At 40.5% G+C, this 14907-nt stretch overlaps 1 non-coding gene across 1 annotated transcript; it reads right to left on the bottom strand.

Moving 5' to 3' along the window:
- Positions 1 to 7289: 7289 nt before the first annotated feature.
- On the bottom strand, positions 7290 to 7387 carry LOC143595799 (U6 spliceosomal RNA). The gene has a single exon (XR_013146589.1). It is a non-coding gene; the product is annotated as a U6 spliceosomal RNA (small nuclear RNA).
- Positions 7388 to 14907: the final 7520 nt, after the last annotated feature.

The following is a 14907-nucleotide window of genomic DNA, read 5'->3' as shown; positions in this document are numbered from 1 at the left end:
AATAAAGAAAATATTTTAGTGACGAGATAACTATAATTAAAAGTTTGAAGGTTGGTTTGATAAAATGTGTCACAACTCTTTACAAAAGTATTAGGTTAATTATAATTATATTAGTAATTATTATTATTATTATTAGCATCTTGGTTTGATTTTCAAATAAGTAAAATAAACATTAATCGATGACAAAAGTACGCACATCGTTATATATATATTAAAGGAAAAGTTAGAAGAAAAATTTTATTTGAACAACTAAAAGTTCGGTTCGTTAAGCCGGTGAGAAATTTATCATTAGTTTATAAAAATATTATTACTTGACAACAAAAAGACAAAAGATATTATTTAAATCAAAACAATTAAAAAAGAAAAAAGGAAAAATGAAAAAAAAAGAGTAAAACCGGATCAGGGGAGGTTTGAACCTGCGCCCTGACCAGTCTCTGGGTTTTCATATAACATGCACCAGTCAACTGGGCTGGTGCTACAACCTGTTTAAATAACGAAACTAAAAGTATATAACTAGATTTATCAAATGGTTCCCAAACTCTTAGAACCCTAATTCGAAGAAACCCCAAATTGATGATTATACACCCTCTGTTGATTCGAAATGACAGAGGGGTTTTAACATTCAAGCGGAACCGATTATAACCCATTAATCAATTACCTTATACGAGTGCGAAAAGAAGGAGATCGGCGAGTTAGGGTTATCGGCCACGAACATGTCAATACTCTATCTTGCACGACCTTGAGGTTGCAATTGGTTTAAGGTTAGACTCAAAATGTTTTAGAGAGTATGATGGACGAGTTAATCGAGTTATAGATGTGTATTTATAGGGTAATTCGATCATGCTAGCCGCGGTTTGTGATGGCGATAAATCAGTGTTACAGGCTGAAATATAACCTATTTAGAGTATGGTTGAGCGTGTAAATTAACAATTGACGTGCATATATGACCAAATCCCGTGATTTACGCCTCAATCCATGGATCATGAAGCAAAGGGGGAGGGTCGACGGTGAGAGGGAAGAGAAGAAAGGGAGAAAAGAAAAAAAAAATAATATTTATACTTTACATTTTGGTCCTTGATGTTTGAGTGTGAAGGCAGAAGTGGTAAGAACAAATGTTAGGGGTGGTTTTTCGTACTATTCTAATAGTTATAACGATTTAATAATAAATAAAAATCAAAACCGAGTGTCGAGCAATAATTAATTATCCAAGAAAAAAAAGGTGGGTCGGGTTTTCGGGTTTGAAATTTGACGAATGTTACATAAGCCGTCAAGACGGACTGGATAAACTTCGTCACAGGAAGCCGGAAGTTCCCGGTAGTAAAATGGTCCACATATACGGCCATTTTATTTGTCGGAGGGTTAGTGGCGACAGACCCGTCCGCCGGATACTCGGGTTCCCATTCAGGCGCCAGGCCGTAGATGTTGACGATATCTTCATAATCCCTATTCTTCCAGTGGAGAACGATGTTCTCTATTGAAGCATCCTTCTTCTCATCCTTACCCATCTTAAATTGAAAGCAGAATTGGATGATTTGAATAATGCAAAATCTAAGATGTAGAGTTAAGAGGAAGTAGAAGAATGAGAAGGAGATAAGAATGAATAAGCGATGGGATCTGGCCTATTTGTACACATCGAAATTAATGGGATTGGTCAGGCGCCATTGGAGAGATAAAATATAACTCAATGGGAAGCTGACACGACAGGCGGGAAAGAAGAAAAAGCAAAAGTAAACTGTCAACAGGCGTCATATACGTCCCATTAGTTATATTGCGACGTTTCTCTTTCCGCCACGTCAGTACTTTCACCTCACTTGCAAATATTCAAAATTGGAAAACTCAAAAAATATCTTACAAGATATTATCCTTATGCGAAGTAATGCAAAACTCATAAAAAGACAAAAGAATTTCTTTTCATTCATAAGTTACGTATATTTACAAAGCACAAAAAGAAATTATAAAGTCCTAATTCACTCTAAGGGTTTTGAGCGGAAGCCCATCAGGAGATGTTGGCGGATTGTGTTCCGTCCCTTCTCCTAAATATTCCTTCAGTTGCTCCACTCCATCACTAGCCGTTGCAAATGTTGGGAGCATGTCCTCCAAGGAGAATGTTAAGTTGTCATACTCGTTAAGACTCGCATCATACTCTTGGGCAACATTCCGTCCATGCAGCGGATGCTCTTCAAATGAACGACTGGCTTGGGCATAACCCATCCCTTCATTGAAGCCCAAAACGCGGACAGAGTTTTTGGAAGCAGCAAGCAAAAAGCTAAGCTATCCGTCAGTTCCGTGCCTTTCTTAATATGCATAATCACCTGTGGAAAAAAGACAGATTTCGTAATAGTTGATGACAACAATACTATAGACAACGGCGGAAGAGTGGGGTAACATACCGCGTTAAGGCCTTGGTCCAACAGCCAGCGTCGTTCCTCCTATGCCCGCTCCGCCCTTAACCGAAGATCGTTATGCTCGGCGGATATTTTCTACTTTTCATCCAAGTATTCCGCCGCACGAACTTTCGCTTCATCCCGAGCTTGCAAAAGAGAGTCATAGGCGGCTTGCATGTCATTAGCTCTCTTTTCATTGGCTTCTGCTCGCTCCTTTTTCTCATTGGAATCCGCCTCGAGCCCTTGGATAAAGGCACCTTGGCGAGCCACTTGTTCTTCTAGTGCTGAAATGGCATCAAGTGCTTTGGCTAGGTCATCCTTTTTCTTTTGTGTTTCGGCTCTGGCAGATTAAAGAATTGTGTTTTGCTTCTTACAGGCTTCTTCCCATTGACGGGAAGCAGCCGTATGCCTATCCTTCTCATTTCTGAGAGCGATTTCAGCGTCCGACTGCTTCCACTTAGCAGTATTAGCGGCCTGACGTTGCTCTTGAGCCTCCCTCTTCTCCTCTTCAGAGGACTGAATCAGCTCGCCCCATCGCTCCCCCATCGATCACCACTCCCGTAAAATTTTCTGCCCACAAGCCATAGTGTTGGCTACGGACGAGGAATAGTCGTTATACAGATCCTGGCGAGGGCGACCACGCTGATAGATCCGCTCCGCTTTCGTGACACATTGGTCGACAAACGTCACACAAGTGTCCGGATCAGTAAGGAGAGACCCCTTTTTGATGTTCCAATTCGGAACAAACCTCTCGTTATCCTCTCCCGGGTTGGGCTTCCCATAGTAGTCGAAGTTTGTCGATTGAGGAAGCTCCACACCTTCAACATTTATTGGAGAACTAGAGGGGGTTGTCAAAAAACCGGACGGATTCGGCGGGTGGCGATTCTTGTGTTTTCGACGCTTCTCCACCCTCCACGGGATCTTTTCCCGCAGAGCTGGAAGCGTTTCCAGTCTCGAATAAGTACGTCATGGAATCTTTAACTACCGGCAGTGGAAGATGGCACTCTTGATACTCCTTAGATGGAGGAGTTGGCGGTTTGCATTCCTTCTCTGGCGGAGGAGAATGTGGTTTTTCGCTTACAGGCGTCGGGGATGGTAGTTTATCATCCCCATTTAACGGAGTGACTGGTTTCTTGAAAATACCAGCATCAACAACGTCCTCTAAATCTACAAAAAACAAAGTTGGATTTTAGAGTCAGAGAAAACATGAAAGGGAAAACTACAGCTGAAACATTGATTTACCAGCAAACCCCTTCATGCGAGCAGAAAGGCTGACTCTTTGCCTCTAGGGACGCTGTGTCCGCTACTTCTTGGGCGTCGGACCCTCCCCCGTATACGCGGAGCTAGCACCTGCGCTGCTTGCACGAAGAGACTCGAAGTTTCTCTTCCGCTCCAACTCTACCAACAGATGTGACACAGACGATATTTCAGAAGCACTATCATAATTTTCGTCTTCTTGGGTTGTAGAATCGTCACTCGAGGAGAGAATGACGATTACCCCATTAGAAGAAAGGATGTTAAGTGGACGAGGGTTTAAGGTGTACGCACCTGACTGGAAGATCGCCTATGAAGTTGCAGGCTCAGCCGGTACATTGGTAGCGAAGAGAAACCGACTCCGCATCCTCTCCAAGACAGGTGTCTCTTTCTCTTCACGAATGCGTTTCGGCGTACACCCCCTGTTTTCAAAAAGGGCATTCATCATGGGCTCTTCACCTTAAAACACATAAAAGGTCAAATAGGATGATTCATAAAGAAAGCAAAAGAAAGGAAAGGGAAAAATAACTTACGTTCGTTCACGCCCATAAAAATAGGCTCTAAATTAGGGTATTGCCACAAGCGGCTCATACCCGCCCACACCAGAGCCTCTTCTGGCAGAATTCGCATGGAGGAGGGTTCTGCCACCATAGTGCGGAACCACTCTTGCTGCTCGTGAGGAGCCGTAACAACCTCCGGGGGCGTCCCGCCAGCCGGACGACGGACCATGGCGACAGGAACGTCTTCTGAAATCCAGAAGAATTTGTGGTGCCAATCTTTTGAACCCCCTTTAGGCACAGTGCCAATAACCCTACCTTCTCTAGGGTAACACTTAAACCACCCCAAACGATTGGCTATCCGATATAACACCGGGAAGCGGTCAACACGAGGCAGCATTCCCTTCGCCGTACATAAGGATTCAAAGTGGCGAACTTGCATGATGGCAAGGGGATGTAACTGGGATAAATGGTTCCCATAGGCACTTATTACCTTCATAAAAAAAAATTTTCATCGGAAACCGGAAAATTCCATACTCAAAGTAGTCAGAGTATACGGCCATCTTGCCAATAGGAGGCAAGCTCGCCACAGATCCGGCAGCAGGGAACTCGGGTCCCCATTCCGGTGGGATTCCGTAAATACGAAGTAACGCTTCGTATTCCGAAACATCCCATTTGATCTCTGCAGTATCAATGGTTGGCACAGATGATCCTGCACTACTAGCCATCAATTCGTTTATAAATGGAAAGCAGCGAGCAATCGTGACATGAATCAAAGATATTGGCTAGAAGAATTGAGAGAAAACAAAGAAGAATCAAGAAAATCGAAAGCAATAAAACTTCATAAAGATGTTAACCTCTACTATTTATACCCATCGCAATTAATGCAATGGGATATGAACAGTAGAGAGAAAAATTCACCATCCATTCTATGATGCCACGTCACGCGGGAAATTCAAAACAGAGAAAAATGTGTACAGTCGGGTACAGTGACAGGCGGCATAAACGTCCCATCACCTGCCCACGCGCCTGCAAGTGGTTAACTTGTCATTTTTCACAGTTATCCACATCACCAACAGAAGATATTTTCTACTAAACTCCAAAATTTAAAAACCCCTAAATACATCTTAAGTCCAAAATTCCACCCGCATAAAAACTTCACGCGGAAGAAACATTGGACTGGGGGACTTATAGAGGTAAGTTACCAAAAAGACCCAAATACCCATAAGTATCACCCGCGGGTCGGAGAGGAACCCCTCATATACCACCAGCGGGACATATGGATCACCAGCACAACATAATAGAGGAAGAATATCCTTACACCACACGCAGAAACATCCAGGCACCCTCAGACGCCACCCGCATGATAGCACATCTATCCGCCAAGTTGACCGGAAGGCAATGCCAACAGGACAGCGGTAAATAACTAATTACCTTCTGGAAGAATAACCACGATTGTTACTTGAAGAATACGTGACTCATCACCAATGCATGGCCAGGGATCAACTCGTCCTATCATAGAATGACCCGTGTCCAGGTTGTTATACCCATGCACATGGGACGTATAGCTCAACCTATCACATAAGGACACGCGTCCAGACGATTATTGAAGATCTTCTAGAAAAGGACAGCTGGCCAATCTTGTTCCCACATCCTTCGGCTATAAATACCCTCTCCATCTGCATGAGGTACACATTCACTTTCAAGTATTTACTCTCAATACTCTAGTACTTTCTCTACGTCAGAACGGTAATTATTCTCACGCCGGAGGGTGGTTACGGGAAGACTCCCCATCTTGCCCTTCCCATAACGAGCTCACGGTGTCTGTTTTGCAGGTTCCGGTCACTGTACTTTGGGAAGTTGTGCTCATATCGTGTTGGTTGTTATTGTATCCTACCCGGTTGACTCATTAGATCCAGGACCCGTTGAGGGAATTGGATCCGTATTTCTTCATATACTTTAAAGCCACTAGCTTGCCATATACTTTTTTATTTCTTGTTTTTTTAAAACTTATTTTGTGCGAGACATAAGGAAGGTTGTAAGACGATTTGTAACTTAGGATTTTAGACCAAGGATGTTCATGTGACGCGTTATAGATGGGAGACCGAATACCATATATTATGGTGATGATACTTTGATGGTTTTTGGCTCAGGTCGTTGACAACTAACAAATTTGTCAATGGGTTTAGTATTTACTAGTTTTATCCAAATTTGAATTGAATATACAAAGAAAAAAATTATTAAATATATATCATTACAATACTAATAATATTGATATGGCCCATTGTAACAACAAAGAATATTGACATGGCCCATTGTACATCTTGAACAAATTTCACATCGGTCGTGGAAATAAACGATTCATGGTTAAGAAGCACGGGTTTAGCCGATGCTTTCATAAAAGTGTTAATTTTCTTAGCCGAAAGTGTAGGTTAAATCCTATTCATCTCGGCCGGTGAAAAGAGGGCTAGCTATTCTTATGAATGTTAAATATTTATGTTTATTTTTGAAAACTATTTCTTGATTTGTGTATGCAGGAGCGGACCTACATAAGTTCGATCGGGGTCCCGAGACATCAATATTTTTTAGAAATTACTTAGAAGCGGTATATTAAATTACTTGGAACCCATATTATTAAGGATGAATTGTTTTAGTGGAAAATCCCTTATTGTTTTACCTTTGAGAGATTGCAGGATCAAGCCTCACAATGCTTTGTTTTTTATGTTTTTTTAATTTTGTTTTTTATATCCTAGTCAATATTAATTATTTAGTGAAGATATTTGTGCTTTCGTTAGTTTCTCTCATGTAGTCATTATCACCATGCATCATATATAACGACAACGTGAGTTTTGCATATTCTTTTATTATATTGTTTATGTATATAATAATTAATCATTTATTTGTGTTAGAGTTAGTTTTTCATGTTTTGGTCCTGTATGTAATACTATATAGCTTACATTTATGTTTTCTGGGTATGAATAAAAAATGAATTAAAAGTCTATGCTTTATCTAGTTTCTAATCTAGATTCTTTCTGCTTACTCGTTTCCAACGGCACCATATTTCCGTGTTTTGTTATGTTCCTCGCATCGACCCGACCCGAATAACGACCGACCAAAAATTTTTGTAAACCGAAAAAACTGTTACTCAATTTGAAAAAATCCGGGGTCCGCCACTTACACATTATTCTAACGCAAGGGTCATGCTAATCTTTTATGTATCGTTCCGATTTTATCAAATGTCAACATTGGGACATTTTTAGTAATTTTTGTATATTTATCTTATATACATATAAATAAAACTTTTAAAAGCTTTTTGGTTGCTCCCTACATTCTTTTAAGTCACCAGATTGCTTTATTTGCAAATTTAGACTTCTCGTGCATTTGACCCGAATTCACAGACATGAGTCTTACTAAACCCATAATTACCTTAACGGTTTATAACATCTCATTAAATTAAAAATTAATCTCACTAAATATTTGATATAAAAATTATATAAAATAATGATATACTAAAATTAGGGTTGAGTTATTCTAAAAAGTGCAACAAAAATGAGAAGTGCGAGAAACCATAATTAATTGACATGTGTTAGGTAGGTACCAAAGAAAAAAAAATATAAAAGTAATATTGCACATTTTCTCTCTCCACATTCAAGTTACATGTTAATTCCCTAATCATTTTTAAACGTTTATAACTTTTTCATATGATATTTTTTTAAAAATTAAAATTCACCATAATAACAAGCGTTTTTTTTTATATTTAATATGAGTATGATTTTGTTATATAAAAATAAAAAAATTTTACGTCATTGTGTCTTTTTTTCTTACAATTGTGTCTTTTTTCATTATTATGTCTTTCTGTTTGTCAATGTGTTTTTTTTCGTCATTGTGTCTTTCGTCTGATCATTGTGTTTTTTTTTTAAATACTAATAACACCATTGTGTAATAATATGTAAATATAATGAAAAATACCAACAAATTGTCTAATACATAAAACACAATGATGAATACATATTACACAATAACCTGAAACGTAAAACACAATAATGAATACATATAACACAATGACCTGAAACGTAAGACACAATGGTAAATACATATAACTGTTGGTGCATAAATGTCAGTAGTTCATAGTCTAGTGTCTGTAATCGAGTCTGTAATGTTATTTATGTTTTTGTTTAAGCGAAGTTGTTAACAAGTTCGCCTAGGCGAACTTGTTGAACAAGCGAAGTTATGGCCAACTTCGCCTGAACATTTCAGGCGAAGTTGTCGTGTATTTATACTAGGTTACGGCTTAGTGTTGAGGTTGTTCATCGAGTTGATCTAAGCTGGTTTGAGTTCATTGTAACGTGAGGACGAGAGTCTGTATCAGTGATTCATATCACGTGAGTTCAGTTATTAATATATAACGTGTTTCGGTTTATTCGTGTGTGTTTGTTTGAATTGATTTCTACGCTCGTAACGATCTACGCAGGGATTCCGCACCTGAGTAGACCGAGATATCTCGTGTGATCCGTCAAGAGAACCTACAATTGGTATCAGAGCATTTGCTCGATTGTGTGGTTCGGGATATTCACGCGGGTGTAGAAATCGTCCCGTTTCGACTATTCGCGGGACGTGTTTTCTGTGTTTTTGATCATTCTTACCTCCTACCATCATGTTCAAGCCTTTACACCGTCAAAAACCTCGTTAAAATCCGATTTACAGATCTGCAAATCTTCCGTGTTCATCAGGGGAAGTTGTCGTCATTGTGCGTAGGGTTTCGGCGAAGATATAAGGTTAAGCGAAGTTATCCACAACTTCGCCTACCTTCTCAAGTTCGCCTAAATCAAGCGAAGTTCTCTACAACTTCGCCTACCTCTTAAGTTCGCTTACCTCAAGCGAAGTTAAGAATCAGCGAAGTTAATCAGCAGTGTTATCAGCGAAGTTCTCTACAACTTCGCCTACTTCAAGCGAAGTTATCCGTAACTTCGCCTACAGTACTTTAATATAAAAAAAAAAAAAAGAAAATTCTTAATTTTTCAGGTTTCTTACTTTTCGGGAAGGATGTCGTCGATCAACATCTCTGAGTTAGTGAAGATGGAAGTTGAAGCAGGGTCAGCTACCAAGGCCCCAAGATTGCTGAAGGGAACCGATTTCGTTGCATGGAAGGATCGGTTCATACAATACGTCAAATACCAGGATGCGAAGATGTGGGTATGCATCCAGGATGGTTATATTCCACCAGTTATGGAGTATGAAGTTCGTGATCAAATTAAAAAGTATAGTAAAATGGAAGAAGAAGAGAAAAAGATGTATGAGGCCGAGAGCAAGGCTCATGCTGCTATTACTATGGCTATTCCTCAAGAGATCCTTCATACGTTCAGAAAGTATACGTCAGCAAGAGAGCTTTGGGAAGCTCTTGAGAACAGATTTGAAGGGAATGTAGGAATCCGTGCTTCAAAGATAAAATTGCTCAAAACCCAGTTCTCAGTCTTCAAGTATTTGAAGAATGAATCCTTAGATGATATTATCACTCGATATTACCATCTGATGACTGAATTGAGCAACTATTCAATTTCCTACCGAGAAGAAGAAATAGTTGAGAAGCTTCTAGATGCTCTCCCACCAAAATGGGAGATGTACACTGTGCTGATGAGGGAAGACAAGGACTTTCCCACATATGATCTTGAAACAGCAGTCAACAAGCTCAGAACCTTTGAGCTTAACATGGTCAGAAAAGAGACACCTATGGATCAGGTTCAAGATCCAGGTATGTATGGAGCTAAAGTCAACACTAGCTCAGGATCGAAGACTGAATCTGCTGCCTACTACACAAAGGGAGAGTCGGGCCCCAACTCATCACATGAGGGGCATGTGTCAGTTAACACAAATGGGGATGTTTGCTATGTAGCAGCTGGATCGAGTGGTTCTCAACCCCAGGTAAGCAAGAGTAGTTGCTCTCCAAGTATTCCCAGCAACAACTACTCCAAGATGCCTATGAGTGTCAAGTCTGCTGAAGAGCAGTTTGGTCTCTATGCTTCTTTTATTGCTTCCTATGAGAACTACATTCAAGGGAAGGTTGTTGATCCAGCTATGTTGGATAAAGATTATGACCAGATTGATGCTGATGATCTGGAGGAAATGGATCTGCAATGGCAGATGGCCATGATCGTAAGAAGAGTGAAGCGGTTTATGAGGAAGACCGGAAGAAAGTTTGTCGGTGGAAAGCCAGGGTTTGACAACACGAAGGTGAGATGCTACAATTGTCAGCAAAACGGTCACTTTGCAAAAGAATGCAGGAATGAGCGTGTGGAACGAAGTCAGGGTAGGTCTCCACAGCAAAGTGAGGGTAGAAAAGATTATAGTGCCATGATGTCCAGAGAAGATGGTGAATACAACTGGAACCTGCTTTCTAAAGAAACTTTTGAGCAGGCAAATTTGGCAAAGGTAGAAACTGAAGAAAGTGAGAAGGTTACCGGAGAGGAAAAAGCTCTTATGGCAGACGTTAATGACCAGCTCTCCGAGGTATGTTCTAAACTTACATGCTCTAAATGTGAAAACTTGTCTGAGCAATTAGCAACTATAACCGATCAGTATGTTAGGTTGGATGCTGAATTTAAAACCTTAAAAGAAGATCATCATTTTACAAAAGCAAGAGAAAATAGCTATAAAGTCAAAATAAAAGCTTGTGAAAAAGATGTTAAAAGTTTAAAAACAAAACTTGCTGAAAAAATTGAAGTGATTGATTTAAGTTATGAAGTTTTGGAAGAAAAAACCAAACTAATTGCTGATAGAGAAAAACAAATTGCTGATCACCAGGTAAAAGTGGTGGAACTGAATAGAAAACTAGAGCAGTTCATAAATTCTTCTGCTATTCTTGATCACCTTGTTAGTGATCAAGGTTCCTCTGCTAAGAGAGGAGGAATCAGTTATCATGAGGTTCCACCACCTTATAATCACAATTACACTTTTAACCCTAGTGTTCAGAAATCTGTTGATTTTGAGGTTGCTCAGACAGTACCAGTTAAAGTAACTTGTAAAGAACCAAATGTTAGTTGAGGCGAAACAAGTTCGCCTGTTTCAAGTGTTAAAATTTCTGATCCAAGTCCAGTCTCATCAGATTCGGATAAGTCATCCGAGTCTGGTAAGGCAAAAGAGGAGGTGATATTACCCAATGGTGGAGAGAAAGATAAGACGAATAAAAAGAGTACTCCACTAAACCCGTACGTCCCGCCAAATGTGAGACGAACGGGCGGTATTAAAGCCTCGACATCTAAAACACCGGTTGATAAAAAAGTTGAGCATAGGTGTTGTTTTAGATGTAATCAATTAGGACATCTTGTTGCAAATTGCCCTCTGAAGCAGCGATTCAGAGGTGTAAGGCCTACTAAAGCTGAGAATAAACCTAATAGTAATCATCATGCTGCTAAAAATGAAAACCACTTAAAATTCAAAAATGTGACTAATTCAGGTTTTCATAGAAATAAATCTCAGTTTTACACTGCTAATAACCAAACCACAAGTTATAATTCTTTCAATTCACAAAGGTTTGGTAGGCCTCACAATCAATCTTCAAGGAGGTTTCCTAATAGGACTTACAGGAATTTTCGAGATACTAACTTTGGAAAGCCAAAGTTTGGGATGTATAGATCCAAGACCAATTGGTCTTGGGTCCCTAAATTCTAATCTTTTGCTTTATTGTGCAGGAACAGTTGAACAGGGCTGCCAACAATCTTTGGGTTGTAGATAGCGGCTGTTCCCGGCACATGACGGGTAACAAATACTTGTTACACGATTTGAAACCTGTTCAAGGAGGAAGAGTGAGCTTTGCCGGTGAAAGTGGTGGCAAGATTACTGGAATGGGAACGGTGTCAAACGGAAAGATGACTTTGGAGAAGGTTAACTTTGTAGAAGAATTGAAGCACAATCTGCTGAGTGTGTCGCAGATCTGTGATAAGGAGTACACCGTTCATTTTACAAAGAATGAGGCAATTGTGTTGAAACCTGGTTTTCAGATACCAGAGGAGTGGATTGTGATGAAGGCTCCACGTGAAAGAAATACATATACTATGGATATGAGATCAACTGAAATGGCCACGGCAGAATCATGCCTTATGACAAAAGCGAGTGAATCAGAGTCCGAATTGTGGCATAGGAGAATGGGGCACATTCATCTTCGGAAGATGAACCACATTGTCAGGAATGGACTTGTGCTGGGCGTTCCCTTGAAGAATTTCAATTTTGAAGATAAATGTATAGCGTGCAAGAAGGGAAAGCAGCACAAGAAATCCCATCTCACCAAGAAAGTCAATTCAATTGCCAGTACTCTGGAGTTGCTTCACATGGATCTCTTCGGTCCCGTGAATGCGAAAAGTCTAGGAGGAACTTCTTATTTCTTGGTGATCACTGATGACTACTCACGATATCGTGGGTGTATTTCCTAAAATCAAAAGACGAAACGGCTCAGATGGTGAAGAATTTGATTACCAAAGTTGAGAACCTTATAGATAAAAGGGTTAAGTTCATCAGGAGTGACAATGGAACGGAGTTCAAGAATTTTGAGATGGAGATCTTCTGCCTTCAGAGAGGGATTGAACACCAATACAGTGCTCCGTATACACCGCAACAGAATGGAGTGGCTGAAAGGAAGAATAGAACATTAATTGAAGGAGCCAGAACTATGCTGGCTGATTCGAAGCTTCCTGTGGTGTTTTGGGCTGAAGCTGTTGCTACAGCCTGTTATGTTCTGAATAGAGTCTTAACTGTTAAAAGACTTGGTAAAACGTGTTATGAGCTTATGCATGGGAGAAAGCCCAACTTGAGTGGTCTTGAACCATTCGGGTCCCCTTGTTCGATTTTGAAGACAAATTCTAAATTTGGTGAAGTAGCCGATGAAGGAATCTTAGTCGGTTATGTTGTTGGGACTCCCAACAGACATGTCTTCAATACATCGACCAGCAAGGTTGAGGTGGTGTGTAACACCGATATCACAAGTTATTAACCGCCAAAACCAAGCAACGGACCTGCTGAGTTTTTCGACTATGTTAAACTTTTTAAGTCTTTTAACATACCGTATTTGGATATTGCTGAAGAAGAAGAGAGAGTTGCTACGAAGATGATCCTTGATGAGGAAGAAAACCTATTGCAAAGACAGCTGATCGATAAATGTCAACCTTCCTCATCAAATGCTGTCGATACCCCTGCTACCTCGACTGAAGAAGAATTTTTCAATCCATTTCACTCTCAGCATGAAACAACCATTGACGAGCTCTCTTCTAACTTGGAAGACAATTTGCATGTCGGTTCTGTTCCGACCACGAGAATTCATAAAGATCACCCTTTGGAGAATGTGATTGGTGATGTGTCCTCCGGTGTACAAACAAGACGTAGCTTGAATGAGCACACCTGTGTTTACACAAGCATCAAGGAGACAGGGATAATCAACGAATGCTTGTACACCTGCTTTATCAGCCAGATTGAACCGAAGAATTATCAAATGGCTCTCAAGGACAGCTCGTGGGTCGAAGCTATGCAAGAAGAGTTGGCTCAATTCAAGAAAATGGAAGTTTGGACTTTGGTTGAAAAACCGAAGCATGTGCATGCGATAGGCACAAAATGGGTGTTTAAGTGCAAGAGAGATGAGAAAGGGATTATCATAAGAAACAAGGCGAGGCTAGTCGTTAAAGGTTTTAATCAACAAGAGGGGATTGATTATAATGAAGTGTTCACTCCTGTCGCAAGGTTGGAAGCCATTAGATTGTTTTTGGCGTTCGCTGCTTATAAGAAGATGAAGGTATTTCAGTTGGATGTGAAGAGTGCGTTTCTGAATGGGAAAGTTGATGAGGTAGTGTATGTTGAGCAACCTCCGGGTTTTCCGGACCCAGACTTTCCTGATCACGTGTACAAGTTAAGCAAGGCATTGTATGGACTACATCAGGCACCTCGTGCCTGGTATTCAACTTTATCAGATTACTTGCTTGAAAATGGGTTTGAAAGAGGGAATATAGATAGCACGTTGTTCTTCAAGAGAGATGGAAGCGACTTCCTGCTAGTGCAAGTCTACGTGGATGACATCATCTTTGCTGCATCAAGAGTCTCCATGTGTCAAGATTTTGAGGCCGTCATGAAAAAGAGGTTTGAAATGAGTGCTATGGGTGAACTAACTTTCTTTTTAGGATTGCAGGTTGATCAGAAGAAGGATGGGATGTTCATTCATCAGACCAAGTATGTCCATGATGTGCTCAAACGCTTCAAGATGGAGGACAGCACTCCATTCGACACTCCAATCTGCGTCAATCACAAATTGGGTGCTGAGTCAGACGGTGATGCAGATGTGGACCCAACTCAGTATCGGGCTATTATAGGTTCTTTAATGTACTTAACTGCTTCTAGGCCTGATATAATGTTTGCTGTTTGTCTTTGTGCTCGTTTTCAGGCAAACCCAAAGGAATCTCACATGAAGGGTGTGAAGAGGATCTTGCGGTATCTCAAGGGCAAACCAAAGCTGGGGTTGTGGTACCCGAGAGGAGGAGACTTGGAGCTAGTCGCTTACACAGATTCTGATTATGGAGGGTGCAATCAGAGTCGGAAGTCAACAACTGGAGGATGTCAGTTTCTTGGTGGCAGATTGGTGTCGTGGCAATGCAAGAAACAGACTTCGGTCGCAATTTCAACCTGTGAAGCAGAATACATGGCAGCATCCAACTGCTGCTCCCAGGTTCTTTGGATTCAACAACAGTTGCGCGACTATGGTCTGAATTTCTTACTTACACCTATTTGCATTGATAACACAG

The sequence above is a fragment of the Bidens hawaiensis genome, unplaced genomic scaffold (assembly GCF_021521415.1).
Source record: "Bidens hawaiensis isolate Kalapana, Puna unplaced genomic scaffold, B.hawaiensis_p1.1 tig00045530_1, whole genome shotgun sequence".
Lineage (NCBI taxonomy): Eukaryota > Viridiplantae > Streptophyta > Magnoliopsida > Asterales > Asteraceae > Bidens > Bidens hawaiensis.
This window is presented reverse-complemented; position numbering and strand designations above follow the sequence as displayed.